The sequence below is a fragment of the Diabrotica undecimpunctata genome, chromosome 3, assembly GCF_040954645.1.
Source record: "Diabrotica undecimpunctata isolate CICGRU chromosome 3, icDiaUnde3, whole genome shotgun sequence".
Taxonomy (NCBI): Eukaryota; Metazoa; Arthropoda; class Insecta; order Coleoptera; family Chrysomelidae; genus Diabrotica; species Diabrotica undecimpunctata.
In genome coordinates this window covers 37,547,030-37,562,665 of record NC_092805.1, presented here as the reverse complement: position 1 = coordinate 37,562,665, position 15,636 = coordinate 37,547,030, and the positions used below count along the sequence as shown (strand labels likewise).

At 31.9% G+C, this 15,636-nt stretch overlaps 1 protein-coding gene across 1 annotated transcript in view; it reads left to right on the top strand.

The window, feature by feature from the left end:
• Nucleotides 1–419: 419 nt before the first annotated feature.
• Nucleotides 420–15,636, top strand: part of LOC140436700 (cytochrome P450 4C1-like) — a 116,424-nt gene continuing 101,207 nt past the window's right edge. Inside the window, exon 1 of the mRNA XM_072525741.1 lies at nt 420–533. The gene's annotated coding sequence lies outside the window, so the exon portion shown is untranslated. The remainder of the gene's footprint in view (nt 534–15,636) is intronic.

The following is a 15,636-nucleotide window of genomic DNA, read 5'->3' as shown; positions in this document are numbered from 1 at the left end:
TATATATATATATACATATATATATATTTATATATATATATATATATATATATATATATATATATATATATATATATATATATATATATATATATCTATAACTTTTTATAACAACACGACAACAACTAGATCGATTTTGCTAATTTTGAAATATTTGTGGTCCAAGCAAGGTTTTAAAAGAACAGTAAAAACAATTTTATTTTCGTATAAACCGTATATTTATCATCCAATTTATAAGTTATAAATGACATTGTGTAATGGTAATAGGTTTTCATTGTTAATTAGGATGATAAAAATAGAAAATGTATACATAATGGTTTTCTTACTTTAAATCAAATTTTAATTGTCAACCATAAATTACTGATAAGCGAATAATGTTTAACATAAAAAGGGTTTGTTCTAATGGTACAAGATTACATAATATATAAGTATAAATATACTTATATATACTTATATATAAGTCACGAAGTGACTTAGTTGGGATATTCTATTTACTTTTAGATTCAGAATCGAGCAGTTTTGTGCTGCCCCAGGTGAGTGACAATATTTATTACATATTGGTATATGATGCATAACAATTGAATAAGATACTGACAGGTCTATAAAAATCAATCAATACAACATAGGCAAATAAAAGAAGGTGTCGTTGCAGGTGCGGTCGTAGTATTTGCGATCACGGCTATTATCGTTGCATTTGCGGTCATACAAAAATATGTTGATTTTATCGTTGCATGTGCGGTCATTACCTAATAAACAAATAATATTTTTACCTTTTTCCACTACTATCATAAGAATAATTCTATAACCAAATTTTTGTAAGATTTAAATAATATTTACCACAGACGTTCATAAGAGGAGAAAATGTTTACTAATAATTTTATTATGGCAAAAAGTATTTTGATATAAAAAAAGTTGCTTCTTTTAAAAGTTTAGTGGGATTATGTGCACTAATTAACAAAAATGAACGTAGTTGATTTAATAAACCTTAGGTTCACATAAATAAAATATTGTTCTGAAGCTATTTCTTTGTGGCATCTTATGCAATTTATTATTTTAATGGTAAATAAGCCACAATTTATGTTGAAAATTAAATTTATTGACTGATTAAACTGGTAGTTGCATCCATGCAGTCTAACATCTGGGAAAACAGTTTTGAGAGCTTGAATAACAGCATCTTCAAAATCAAGCGTTACTGTTGTTGGTTTCCATCCGCCTAGTTTTTTTGTCAGTATTGTAAACAGCCTTCTATACGTTTTCATTTTTTTTGTTTGGTAGAAGCGCATACAACACAGGAACAATTCTTGTTTCGTCGTCAGTACTGCCCATATCAACATGCATGGTATATATTTGTGTAAACTGTTTAGAGGAGCTCTTAAATGTACCATCGCCAAAAAAATATGTTTTTGTTGCTAACGTTTCCTTTACTTTTAAAGTTGAAAAACATAAAATTCTTTCTTTTTCTTCAGTGTCGTCAAAACACAAAAAACTCTGACCATCTGCTAATGTCAACATTTCTAGTGGGATATCTATTTCAATAGACGACGCTGGTTTTGGTCCGACACCAGTTTGTAAATGTCTTAAATGACAAAGTGTAGACTTACGTAAGGCATACAAAGGAATTTCACTCACAAAATCGAGTCCTTTTGTAAAAAGTTTTTCGAACTGTTCCCTGTAAATGTCTGGAGTTGGAGTGTCTTCTTCTCGAGCACTCTTTTTTGAAATGTACGTAGCCTTTTTTACTTCTAAGAGAGCTACATCGGGGACACAGGGGTGTTGGTTGACTTCGAGTAATTCCATCAGTTTTGTCTTCATCCTCCCTTTACAGTTGTGGTGACGTTCTTTTACACATACCCAAGCTAGAACATCTTCCTTATTCTTACTATATTTTCGATACTGATATCCAGCGCGAAGAGCAGAAGGTTTTCCCTTGGTGGTTTTAATCACTTCAAAATTTTCCATTATTAAAAGTTGTTACGTACTGCACTAAACAATCTCTCAAACTAACAATATACAAATAATATGCATTTGTTTATATATGTAGATTGTGGTAATTCTCCCCCAAACGTTTAAAATTAGACAAATAAAATTTTTCCAAAAATCCGTAATGAGGGGATTATTGTGGTTTAGTCATTATTGTTTTCATTACCTATTGTTCAAAATATAAATAAGCGAATTCAAATATTTCAATAGAGTCGACCGGGCCTGTTAATAACTAGGGTGGTTACTAATTTACGACCTTTTTAGATTTCTAGCTATTAAGTAAAATGTCTGATCCCAAGTGCAACGTTACCTGCCAAAATATTTTGGATTGATCGCTTTTGCAACGAAAATTACCTTGACCGTATATGCAACAACCGCATCTGGACCTATTTTATAAAAGAAGATGTGTTTCCGATAATGAGCTAAATATTTAAAGTTCTGAAGGTGAGCTTTCTGAACTCTGAAAGTGACAAACTCTATTCCATGCAATTGGAAGAAAATATTCTACAAAATTCGTTCTGAATGAACCACTTTATTTGTAAATATAGCCTATAAACCCACGGAAGATTTTTAATGGATCATTTTACCTAGCATGACTGCCGTCATTTTTTAATGGTACATGTCAGTCACAGGTAAGACACTATTTACGACTCAAAGGGGTAAGTTTTTCTTTGGCCAAACATTTTGTATGGCATAATGACGGTATTAGATTTTTGTTTTGATATAGGGCAGCGACAACCGCTTATACGTATTTCGACCTCTTTAGGTCTCGTCAAAACGGTATAGTCACTGCTCTGAACCAAAACAAAAATCTCTCCCGTCCTAGACAATAGTTATCAAAATATCACTGACTATACCGTTCTGACGAGACCTAAAGAGGTCGAAATACGTATAAGCGGTTGTCGCTGCCCTGTATCAAAACAAAAGTCTAATACCGTCATTATGTTTATTACTTACTTCGTTTGGAGTACCAGAAACTGAGTTCACTACGAATTTTGACCAGGATGAACGGCATGTGGAATGCAATTTTAGATTCCCTTGCCGAGTAATTTATCCAGCTGTTTGTTTCGCAAGTTTTAGGAAACACAGTGGTAAAAATTTGAATTCGGTTTCGCTAGGTAGAAATCGTTTGATTTCTCTTTGTGTTTTTAGATGGCGTAGTTACGTCCGTATATAGTTATTTTGATAACTATTGTCTAGGACGGGAGAGATTTTTGTTTTGGTTCAGAGCAGTGACTATACCGTTCTGACGAGACCTAAAGAGGTCGAAATACGTATAAGCGGTTGTCGCTGCCCTGTATCAAAAGAAAAATCTAATACCGTCATTATGTTTGATTACTTACTTCGTTTGGAGTACCAGAAACTGAGTTCACTACGAATTTTGACCAGGATGAACGGCATGTGGAATGCAATTTTAGATTCCCTTGTCGAGTAATTTATCCAGCTGTTTGTTTCGCAAGTTTTAGGAAACAGTGGTAAAAATTTGAATTCAGTTTCGCTAGGTAGAAATCGTTTGATTTCTCTTTTTGTTTTATTTTGTATGGCATTTATAACTTGGGCAGGTAATACAAAAATATTGACCTGCGACCTAATGCCGTACAAAAATATTGGTTCTATGAGCAAGGAAAATTTTTGGAAAACTTTTTCCTTATTTCGGTAATTTGACACAGTACGGCATTCATATGGTATATATATATATATTAATTTTTTTGCAAACGCCATACATTTTGGCTGGGAAAGGGGTGAGAAATCTAAGGCGTACCGTCAAATGGGATGTAGTTGACCATTTTTCAACTTCAACTAAAGATATTTCCTAGATAACAAAATAAAATGTATCATATAATTTTGTATATTATGTGTATAAGTCTTAACTTTAATTTTAGTAGAAAAAACATCGGGTACTTTAAAAAACCGAACTCAGAAAAATAAATTGCTTGTTTGGTCAACTAGTTGAATGGTTTTACTTAATAAAAATGATTTTTAGTTAACTGGGGTGAAGATAAACACACTAAAATGTTACCATGCAAGATCATGCAAGTTTTGACCTGATGGACATCTTCACCCCGGCGGTCAACTTCGCCCCAAATTCAAGCGAAAAGTGCATAAATTGACAAATTTTAAGATTATAACGAAACTTAAAAACTTATTCTTCTTCTTCTTGTTCCTCTTTATAAGCAATTCTGCTTGTTTATTGTCGGATTAATACCTCTATGGAAGGTTGTCACTTTATCTTTTGCGCGGTCGCCCGATACTTCTTCTGTCGATTGGTGACTTATCTCTTGCTATTTTGACGACACGGGTCTCCTCCATTCTGCTTATGTGGTTATTCCATTCTTTTTTTTTTCTATTTTGTGTCCATTCATTTATACATTGTAAATTACATTCCCTTCTAATGGCTGTGTCGGATCTTGTTTCTGAGGCATCTGTTATTATTGGTCTTATACTAGCTTTATAAATTCTTGACTTCATATCAGTGTTAATATGTCTGTTTCGCCATATAGTGTTATTAAGGCATCCTGCCAGTCTATTTGCGGTTTTGTACTTGATCTCTTACTTCTTTGTCCAGGTCTCCATAGCTAGACAGTGTAATTCCCAGGTATTTTATTTCCATTACTTGTTCAATACTGATGCCATCAGTTTCTATTTTACATCTGGTCGATTCTTTACTGACTACTATTGTTTTAGTTTTCTGAGATGAAATTGTCATATCAAATTCTTTTGCTCTTATGTTAAATCTGTGAACCAGTCTTTGCAGAATATCTTTATCTTGGACTATCAATATTACGTCGTCTGCGTAACAGAGTATTTTGATTTCTGAAAAACTTATTCAAAGTTTTTAGTTTTTAGTATTAGCAAAAAAATATCTCTTAATTTTTACATAAAATATGTTCAACATACATTTACAATGAACATAATTAGCATAAACTTTACTACTACTAATAACAAAAAAAATACGTATGTTGGAAACATTGTCGAACTATTTATACACACTTTACACTACATGATTTATCATGTGATTTGTCATATGATTTGGTCATAAGTGAAATTTACATGTTTACACTGTGTGATTTGTCATAATATATGATTTTGTCATAAGCACTGTTATGCGGCTCGTCATAGCTTGTCACAGGAGAATAGGACGGTGCCTATTCCGCATGATAAAATCATATGATTTTCGGTAATAATAAGGGTAACACCAACATATTTAAATATCGCGCCTTATTCTTATGTCAATTCAGCAACATTCCCTTACCCAGAGACAACATTCTTTATTTATTTATTTATTTTTTGTTTGTTGCATTGATATTGAACCTATTATCTAATGTGTGCTATTGTGTCGTATTTTTCTTTTATTATTTATTTAGTTTATTTTATTCTTAGTTTAGTGTTTTATAGTCTTCTTAGTTATAATTTTAGTTTAGTTTCTTTATTAATTATTTTTAATTTGGTATAATATCAACACTAAATTTGATATACCCTGTCCACGATTTCTTTGTAAGAGCCACCTGCAAGCCCAAAGGCGTCTCATCTTTTTCTTCTTACTGCTGTACGCTGTACGCAGTTGTGGCCGGCGTATTATTATTAAAAGTCGGGAAGCCAACGCAATCAAAGATTTATTTTCCATTATAATGGTTTCAAAATCTAATAGTTGATACCTATACTGTGTCTAATATCTCTATGACCATAAACAAAAAAAATCAATAAAACCTCACTCATTGTCACTCATAACTTATCATGCAATGTAAACACGATTTTTTAAAACATCGTAAAAACGAGGAATCATAACAAATCTCATATGATATTGTCATATAATAAAATCATGTAGTGTAAAGTCTACTTTAGTCAAATTCACCCCAGCGGTCAACTACACCCCATTTTACGGTAACTCATAATTTGAACTCCCATGCTTTGTGTACCGTCAAGAATTGGCGGCATAGTTTCTAAAGTTGTTATTACAAATATTGTAGTATTGATTTATATGTGATTTATGCTAGGTCAAATGACCAAATAAAAATGTCCCATGAGCTTTTAGTATAATAGTTAAGTAACAATTATATTTGAAATACCAGAATTACGATATCACGGGCCGAAAACGGGTTTCAAAAAAATGAATATCATAATTAATAAAATTTATTTATTAGGAAAGCACGAGTTCAAATAATATATTAACTATAAACTAAAAACTCTTAATATATTTAAACACAGTCACTCGGATTATTCATCTCCCAATTTGTTGGACTAAACCGATTGACTTGAAATTGGTGAATTAATGGGAAACTACTCAAATAACAAAAGTTATACATCGCCGATATGTGCTTCCGCCCCATAAGTGCTTTCCACTCCTTCTCGGGCGTTGAAATTACTTTGCTCAAAATAATCACGGGAATCGATGGAGGATTATATTCTAAAAAACTTTTGTGCAATAAAGTTTTTTCAGAAAGTTAATACTGTTTAAGCTATTTATGGTTGAAAACAGCGAATTCTTATTGAAAAAGTCACGTATTTTAGTAATTTTTCATGAATATTTTAAAAAATATATCTTTTTTTTTAGTAACTGCAATTTTTTTTTATTTCAAATTACATGTCTCGGCTGCTGTGGCCATTGACACGAGGAACTGTATTACAGAAAACAATAAATTAAGTTATATTGATTCAATAAATTTCAATACAGATGATATAAAAAAAAAAGAAAATAAAAACTAGCGGATGATTACAAAATTGAAATATAGATAGATGATACAATTACAACAGGTGATATAATTTACAGTTTTTAAGGAACTCTATCACATTAGACATATTGTTTTTAGATTTTAAAATATCACATAAACTTCCGTGGATACCATGTTTGATCCGTGCTGCTGCGTACTGGTTACATTCCACAAGTATATGGTGTACACTTAGACGGGAGTTGCAATATTGGCAGTTTGGAGGTTCTTCGGGAACCATCAGATATCCGTGGGTTAGCCGGGTGTGCCCAATTCTGAGCCTTCTAATGATGGTCTTTGATTTTCTTTCCGTAGTAACAATTCTAGGTCCTAAAATGTTTGGTTAGATGGACTTTAGTTGGATAGTGCACCTGTTCCATTGATTTTGCCACATTGACGTAGATAACTTTTTAATTTCAATTATTATATCTTGAAACATTTGGACTTTTTCATCTGTAAGGTCAGAGCGACGTGCTTCATTTGCTGCGTGGTCAACATTCTCATTTCCTTTAATACAAACATGTGAAGGATTCCATATCATTGAAACCAAAGTGTTTGATTTAGCAAGTGCTGTACATCTTTCGTAGATCTCATTAACTAAATTGATGTGTAGATTTTTCTAATCGAATTTATGGATGATAATGAATCTGTGCAGATTGCTAAGTTTTTGGTACCCGGCATTGGAACCTCTATAGCTTTAAGTATAGCGTAGAGTTCTGCTGTGAATATACTGGTCTATTCACAGCAGAACTATTCAGTCATATTTGGGTTTGCAAAAACCTTAGCAAAATAGAAGTTTAGTAGACGTTGTCTTCTAATATTTAGAGGGGGTTCACACGATTCGACATATATGCTTTCTGTGGGGCTAGATCTGAAGGCTCCAAAGCATATTCTAAATGAAGTGTTTTGAATTGTATCTAGTGATTTTAAATAAGTTTTAGGGGCAGACATATATAATATCGATCCGTAGTCTAACTTAGATCTTATTAGGGCTCTGTATAAACTTAATAGGACTTCTTCTTCGGCTCCCCATTATCGATTGGCTAGTGATTTTAAGAGATTTATATTTTTTGAAGCGCTGGCTTTAGTTTTTTCTATGTCTCTTCCATGTTAATTTTTTGTCGATAATTACCCCTAAAAATTTGTGATTTTCAACTACTTGTAGTGGATGCTCTTTTAGTTTTATGAGTGAAAGAGTTTGTTTATATTTTTTGCTAAAGTTAATCACTTTAGACTTTGTAGGCGAGAAGCTGAAACCAATTTTGTTAGACCAGTGAGAGATGTTATCATAGCCCAGTCTGGTTAAAAAAAAAGGTGGAAAAATGTTTCGCAGATATCTGAAGCTTTTAAGACATAGGTGGGGGATACTAGATGATGAATAGATGAAAAGATACTCCTAGTTTTACCTTGCGTTTTTTTAAGCAATAATTTATGGTCACAATTTGATTTTTTGTCTATAAATTTTTTCCCTTATATTTTAAATAAACAATATTTATGTCATTTTTTTATGTCAAGAATATCTTTATTTTCCCGTTTTTTAATTAAAATTGATAAATAATTTACAGAGATATTTGCAAAAAAGCAGTTTTTTTGTACTAATTTATAAATTTTATTAATTTTTTTATTAACAAAATAAAATGGTATTAATACATTTAAACATCAAGGAATTACCATCTTTTAAATTTGTGCGAAATTTCCCCCCGATCAGTCAAATATTTTATAAGTTATTTAATTTGTTTATCCCTGAGGCTAATTATTTAAACTATTGAGCTTGCTCTATGCATGATGCTAGACACATTCAGCAAATTTCATAGGATTCTTTAAGACTTAGACTATCTCAGAAGTGAAATGCATATTGAGTTTTCATCGAAATTATTTACAAAATAAACGTTTGAAAAAAGGGTTTGTTTTTTACTTATAAACAATTGTAATAACTTCTATATTTTCCAAGCTACAGACTTGTACGTACAACCATTGGATAGCTGGTAAAAAAGCTCACATTAAAAAATAAAAAACCTTCTATGACCAATAGGAACGAAGTAAGTGACAATTTTAAAAAAAATCATATCTCCATTGTTTATAAACATTAAGAAGTAAAATTTGCACAAATTTTGAATGAAAATCTAAACTTTATATTGAAGCTTATAGCTATAAAATTTATCTAATTTTTCGAAACGACGGTACTTTCGAAAGATCGACATAGGAAAGTGGAGAGGATATCTGTTTCAGCTCCGTTTTTTTTTCGGCATCGGAACTTCAAATTGCAACACGTAGGAAAAATTTACATTATCTCGGCTTTCTTTGCAGCTGCAAGCCTCTTTTTTTTATTCTGGGGTAGCTCGTCAAAATATGAATAACTACATAGTTTTCACTGGCCGGAAAATATGGGAAAACTCGGAAAAATTGAGTCCATTTGAAATTCACCCTAAATACTTACTTTTTTTTAATTTGCTCGAATAGTCTGTCGCAGTTATTAATAATGATGACATAATTTTCACCTCCCATAAATCTCGGAAAATCCCGGAAAATCAACATATGTTTTTTCATTTTATATCAATGATGTAATAATACTTATATATTTTATAAATTAAATTTCAGGTAATTTTTTACACATCATATTATTATATTCCTTATATTAATTATAATTGTTTGTATTTTTATAATTAACAATATTGATTTTTATTCTATTTTTCTTACAAATATGATATACAATATTAATCTAATCTGCCTTACTGCTTTGATAAAATAAGTCGATTTTTTCATCACTTGCCTTATTAAATTTTGCAATGTTTATTGAACTTTACTTTTTTTTTATTTTCTTTACATACATTGGTTTAAAAGTTAAAATTTGGTTCATTTATTCGACTTCACTGTCAGGTCTGAACCTTTTTGTTGCAGGTTGTTTGTCTTCACTTATTAAGTCAGTCTTTCCATACATTAACATATTAATGGGCGATCTTAATGCCAAGGTGGGTCAAGGTAAGGTAGGAGAACAAGTAGGAAAATATGGGCTTGGAAACAGAAATGACAGAGGAGATCGATTGATTCAATTTTGCCAAAGTGAAGACTTCGTAATAACAAATACCTTTTTCAAATTACCTCCTCGACGGTTATATACATGGATATCTCCACAACATACTAAAGAAAAAATAGTGAGAAATCAAATAGACTACATTATGATAGCAAGGAGGTATCATAATGCTGTTAAATGTACTAAGACGTACCCAGGAGCTGATATAGGCTCAGATCATAACCCGGTAGTTACTGTGATAGAGGCGAGATCAAAAAAGATTAGAAGACCACACAGAAAGGCACTAGATTTAAATAAACTTAGAAACAAAAATATACGACAAGAAACAGGAGAAGAAATAAATGAAAACCTCCGTTCAGTGCAGCAACAAATTAACGATACAAACAACGTTAACCAAAAATTAAAGTACATAAATACAGCTATACAAACAGCAGGAAAGAAACATCTTACAAAAACAACAACAGAGAATAAGGGGTGGATGACACAAGATATACTAGACTTGATGGAACAAAGAAGAAAGATGAAGAATTACCCAGACAAATACAAAGAAATAAATAAACACATAAAAAAGAGAATAAAATAAGCCACAGAGGAGTGGATTAAAGAACAATGTGAAGAAATGGAAACCTATGAGAAAAAGTACGATGCGTTAAATATGCACAAAAAAGTAAAAGAGATAACAGGAAGCATAAATACAGCTATACAAACAGCAGGAAAGAAACATCTTACAAAAACAACAACAAAGAATAAGGGGTGGATGACACAAGACATACTAGACTTGATGGAACAAAGAAGAAAGATGAAGAATTACCCAGACAAATACAAAGAAATAAATAAACACATAAAAAAGAGAATAAAAGAAGCCACAGAGGAGTATATTAAAGAACAATGTGAAGAAATGGAAACCTATGAGAAAAAGTACGATGCGTTCAATATGCACAAAAAAGTAAAAGAGATAACAGGAAGCATAAAGAAATGCCAAATGGAAACCTATGAGAAAAAGTACGATGCGTTCAATATGCACAAAAAAGTAAAAGAGATAACAGGAAGCATAAAGAAATGCCAAATAGGTAAACTTAAACACAAAGATGGAAATCTTATTGTAGATCTAGAGAATAAAATAAAAAGATGGACAGAATACCTGAATGAATTATTTGAAGACGATAGAAACAACTTAACTCAGATAATCAATGCAACTGGGCCAGACATATTGAAAGAAGAAGTAGAATACGCAATAAGAAACGCTAAAAATGGAAAAGCAAATGGACCTGATGAAATTCCTACAGAACTGTTGAAGCTTTTAAATGATAAATCCGTAACCATAATATTAAATTTTGCAGCGAGGAGCTAAAACAGTTTCCCCTCCACTTTCCTATGTCGATCTTTCGAAAGTAACTTCGTTTCGAAAGGTTTTAAGTTTCGAAAAATTGGATGAATTTTATAGCTATAAAATTCAAAATAAAGTTTAGATTTTCATTTAAAATTTGTGCAAATTTTACTTTTTAATGTTTATAAACAATGGAGATATAATTAACAAAAAAATTGTCGCTAACTTCGTTCCTATTGTTCATAGAAGGTTTATTTTTTTTTGTTAAATGTGAGTTTTTTTACCAGCTATCTAGTGGTTGTGAGAACAAGTCTGTAGCTTGAAAAATATAGAAGTTATTACAATTGTTTATAAGTAAAAAACATACCCCTTTTTCAAACGTTTATTTTGTGAATAATTTCGATGAAAACTCAATATTCATTTAACTTTTGAGATAGTATAAGTCTTAAAGAATCCTATGAAATTTGTTAAATGTGTCTAGCATCATTCATAGGGCAAGTTCAATGGTTTAAGTAATTAGTCCCAGGGATAAACAAATTGAATAACTCTTAAACTGTTTGACCGATTGGGGGTTAAATTCGCACAAATCTAAACGACGGTAATTCCTCAATGTTGAAATGTATTAATAACATTTTATTTTGTTAATAAAAAAATTAATTAAATTTATAAATTAGTGCAAAAAACTGCTTTTTTGCAAATATCTCCGTAAATTATTTATCAATTTTAATTGAAAAAACGGGAAAATAAAGATATTTTTGATATAAAAAAATGGTATAAGTATTGTTTACTTAAATTATAAGAAAAAAAAATTATAGATAAAAAATCAAATTCTGACCATAAACTATTGTTTAAAAAAAACGCAAGGTAAAAATATGAGTATCTTTTTATCTATTCGTCATCTAGTAACCCCCACCTATGTCTTAAAAGCTTCAGATATCTGCGAAACATTTTGCCGTGAAATCGATGATTTTTGTATAACCAGACTGGGCTATCAATAGTATTTTGCAAAAGAGTGCTAGTGGAGCTTGTTACTTTACCCGAACAGTAAATAACTAGATCATCCGCATAGATATTATGTTTGACAGGGGGTTGTACTAAGGAACTAAGGTCGTTGAGAAGCAGTAAAAATAAGGTTGTGCTGAGGACTGATCCTTGAGGTACTCCTGTCTCCAGGATATATGAGGAAGACATTTTACCATTTGCAGAGACTTTGAAACTTCTGTTAGTTAAAAAATTCTCAACAAATAGATATATGTTTCCAAATAAATTAGACTCTTTAAGTTTTTCTAGAATTGTCGGCCTTGATGCTGTGTCAAAAGCACTTTCTATATCGAGTGAGACAGTTATAAGGTTGTTTCTATTAGAGAATGCTTCTATGCTATCGGATTGAAGAGTGATAAGATTATCCATCGTGCAACGATTTGGACGAAATCCTGATTGAGCGGTATTGATAATATTATGTTTTTCAAGATACCAAAGTAAGCGTTTGTTGACAATTTTTTCCAGGAGTTTGCAAAGTGTGGACGTTAATGAGATGGGTCTAAATGACATAGTTGTATTGGCAGAAGTATCATTTTTTTTTAGTGGAATTGTTATAGCTTGTCGCCAAAGTGTTGGAAATTGGTTACCTAGCCATATGTTGTTGTAGAATTCTAGTAACTTTATTAGGGTATCTTCATGAAGATGTTTTAGGAATATCGATGGAATGTCATCCGGCCCTGCAGCACTGTTCTTTAGGGAGTTAACAGCTTCGACTAATTCGTCGATTGTTAGTGGGAGATTGACAGGGTGATCATTGGAATTAGGATTCTTATGTACAACACATTTATTTGTTGTTATGTCAGTTATGACATGGTTATCTTCTATAACGGCTGGAATTTTGTATGTTGCATATCTACCTTTCATTTATTTTATTTTAGTCCATATTTGACTAGAAGGTGTGTCGGAAGTTATGCTACTGATGTATTTGTTCCATGAGTTCTTTTTGCTTTCTTTAACAATTCGCTTAGATTTAGCTCTTAGTTTTCTAAGATTTATTAGGTCCGCTTGATTTCTAGTTTTACAATATCGGTTTAATGCTTTTTTACAATCTTTTACAGCTAGTTTACACGATTCATTCCACCACGGAACATATTTTTTGGAGGGATCAACGTGGTATTTACCAATGCATTTTTCAGTGGAAGTTATAATACAATTAATCAACATGTTAAGATCTTCATCAGCAGAATTCATAAAGGAGATTTTATTTGTTTGTTCCTTGACAATTAAGTTAAATAGATCCCAGTCAGCGTGGGCAATTTTCCACTTAATTTTGCTTTGTCTTTATGATTTATCATTGTTAGAAATTAAAATAGGAAAATGGTTACTGCCATAGAGACTTTCCAGTGTTTTCCATGTAAGAGGAGTAGATAATTCTGGATTACATATGCTTAAATCATTGGAAGAGAGAGTACCTGTTTGGATATGAAAGTATGTGCTGCTTCCAGTGTTTAGAAAATTAAGGTTGGAATTGATTATGATATTTTCAATCATTTTGCCTTTACCGAAAGTATTACTGGAGCCCCACATAGTGCTATGTGCATTAAAATCTCCAACTAAGATAAAAATGGTTCAGGAAGTTGGTTAGTTAGGTTTGTAATTTCGAGAGCTGTTAGGGTGTAATAGGGAGGAATATATACGTTGGAAATTACGATTTTATTTGGACACCAAGCAGTAACGGCAACGGCTTCTAGAGTTGTTGTTAAGTGGAATTATCGGTGGAATATATCTGTAGAAATAAATATAGGGCTCTCACCACTAGCTCGTGCGTGTGATGTTCGTATAAAGTGGTAGCCAGCGTAATTTTTAAGGTATGGATTATGGCTTTTAGAGAAATTGGTTTCTTTGCAAACAAATGAAATCGGGTGAAGTATCAGCAACAAGCAGTTGGAGATTTTCTAGATGGGGGTAAAACCCATCACAATACCACTGGATTAAATTGAATGAGAAGAATATTAGAAGGAGGGATTTTTCAGTACTGCGACCTTTGGGATCGATCGGAAAGACACTCATCGTCAGTTAGTTCGCTTGATGAAATTGAGTCTGATAAACTTGTGGCTTCAGAGGATTCTAGTTGTAGTTGTTTTTTTGATCTTTTTACTTAAACGGGTAAATCGGTTTTTTAAGGATCTATCTGAAAGATTTGGATATATAGTATGCAGGTTTAAAAGTGGACTTTTTACATCATCCGTGAGCTTTTTCGCTTTCGAATAAGGATCAGAATGTCCAAAACTATTTTCAAGGAAGAAAAAGAAATTGACTATGGGTATTTTAAAGGTTTGTGGATTCTGTTTGTATGCTTCTTGGATTGTTCTCTTGGTGGTTTCGGTTAATACTAATTTTGTTGGAGTATAAGGTTTGTGCTTTTTTTTCTTAGTATTGGGACCTTTTTTGGGGGAAGCTGATGGAGGGGGAGGCATATCTAACAATGGTTGAGCATCTTTCTCAGGAATTTCAGGGTTTGTTAGTTCACTAGGAGTTTCTATTTTAGAGTGTCCTCGTTTTTGAGATATTTGTGGTTTGGTAATTTGGTCTGATTGTGTAATTTCAGTGTTGGAGTCTTTATTTTTGATTTGTGGGTCTTTGGCATTATGTGTAGAGGGAGATGAAATTTTTACGGATAAGTTGGGGCTTGTTGGTATATATTCGGTTGGGGTTGTTATTGTCTGTTGGAGGATTTGGACAGTTGGAGGCTACATGTCCTGTTTGTTTACAGATAAAACAATGTACTTTATCTATAGAAAGGAAGATTCTGTGATGATTCCCTTCAAAGGAAATAATTACTGATGTTTGTAATTTAAAATCTTCGGAGGGAGGGTATACGTAAACTTGACGTCTGAAACTTAATACAAGTGAGTATTCGTCCTCAGGAATGCCTGCTCTTAAATAGGATATAGGAGATGCGATGCGAAGTCCAAGATTTTAAATGCCATTTTCAACTATGTAATGTGGTAAGAACGGAGAAACATTAGATATAATTATTCTTTTAGCAGAGGAAATAAGTCTTCGGATATTTAAAGAAACATCTCCTATCTGTATTATGAGATATGAATCTATGAGCTGGTCAACAAGATTAGTGTTAGAAAGATAGATACAAATGAGATTGTTTAATATCCTAGATGCAATGAAGACTTGTTTAGGGCCTATTATATCACCTATAGCTTTAACGTAATCGTACAATTACATGCATCACAATGGCTTGATATTTGCTTGGGAAAGTTTGCCGTGGAATCGTTTTCGCTACTGATACATAGGATAAAACTTGGTTTTGTGTTTGAGACATATTTACTGTTTGGGTATTTGGTACGCCACTGCTCATGTAGTCAAAAGCAATTGCGTTTTTAGTTGAAATTGTAATTTAGCTTCTATGTGTTATGGTAAAGTTTCAGCTTTTTATTCATTTTAAAATAAAAATAGATTGCAAAAAAGGCAATCCTGTTTAAATTGTTTCTTTTGTGATTTTAATCAGTTGAAACAAAAAACAAACCTCAACTAGTAATGAGTAATGTATATATATATTTATTTGTAGTTGAAGGTACACTTATGTTCATTGT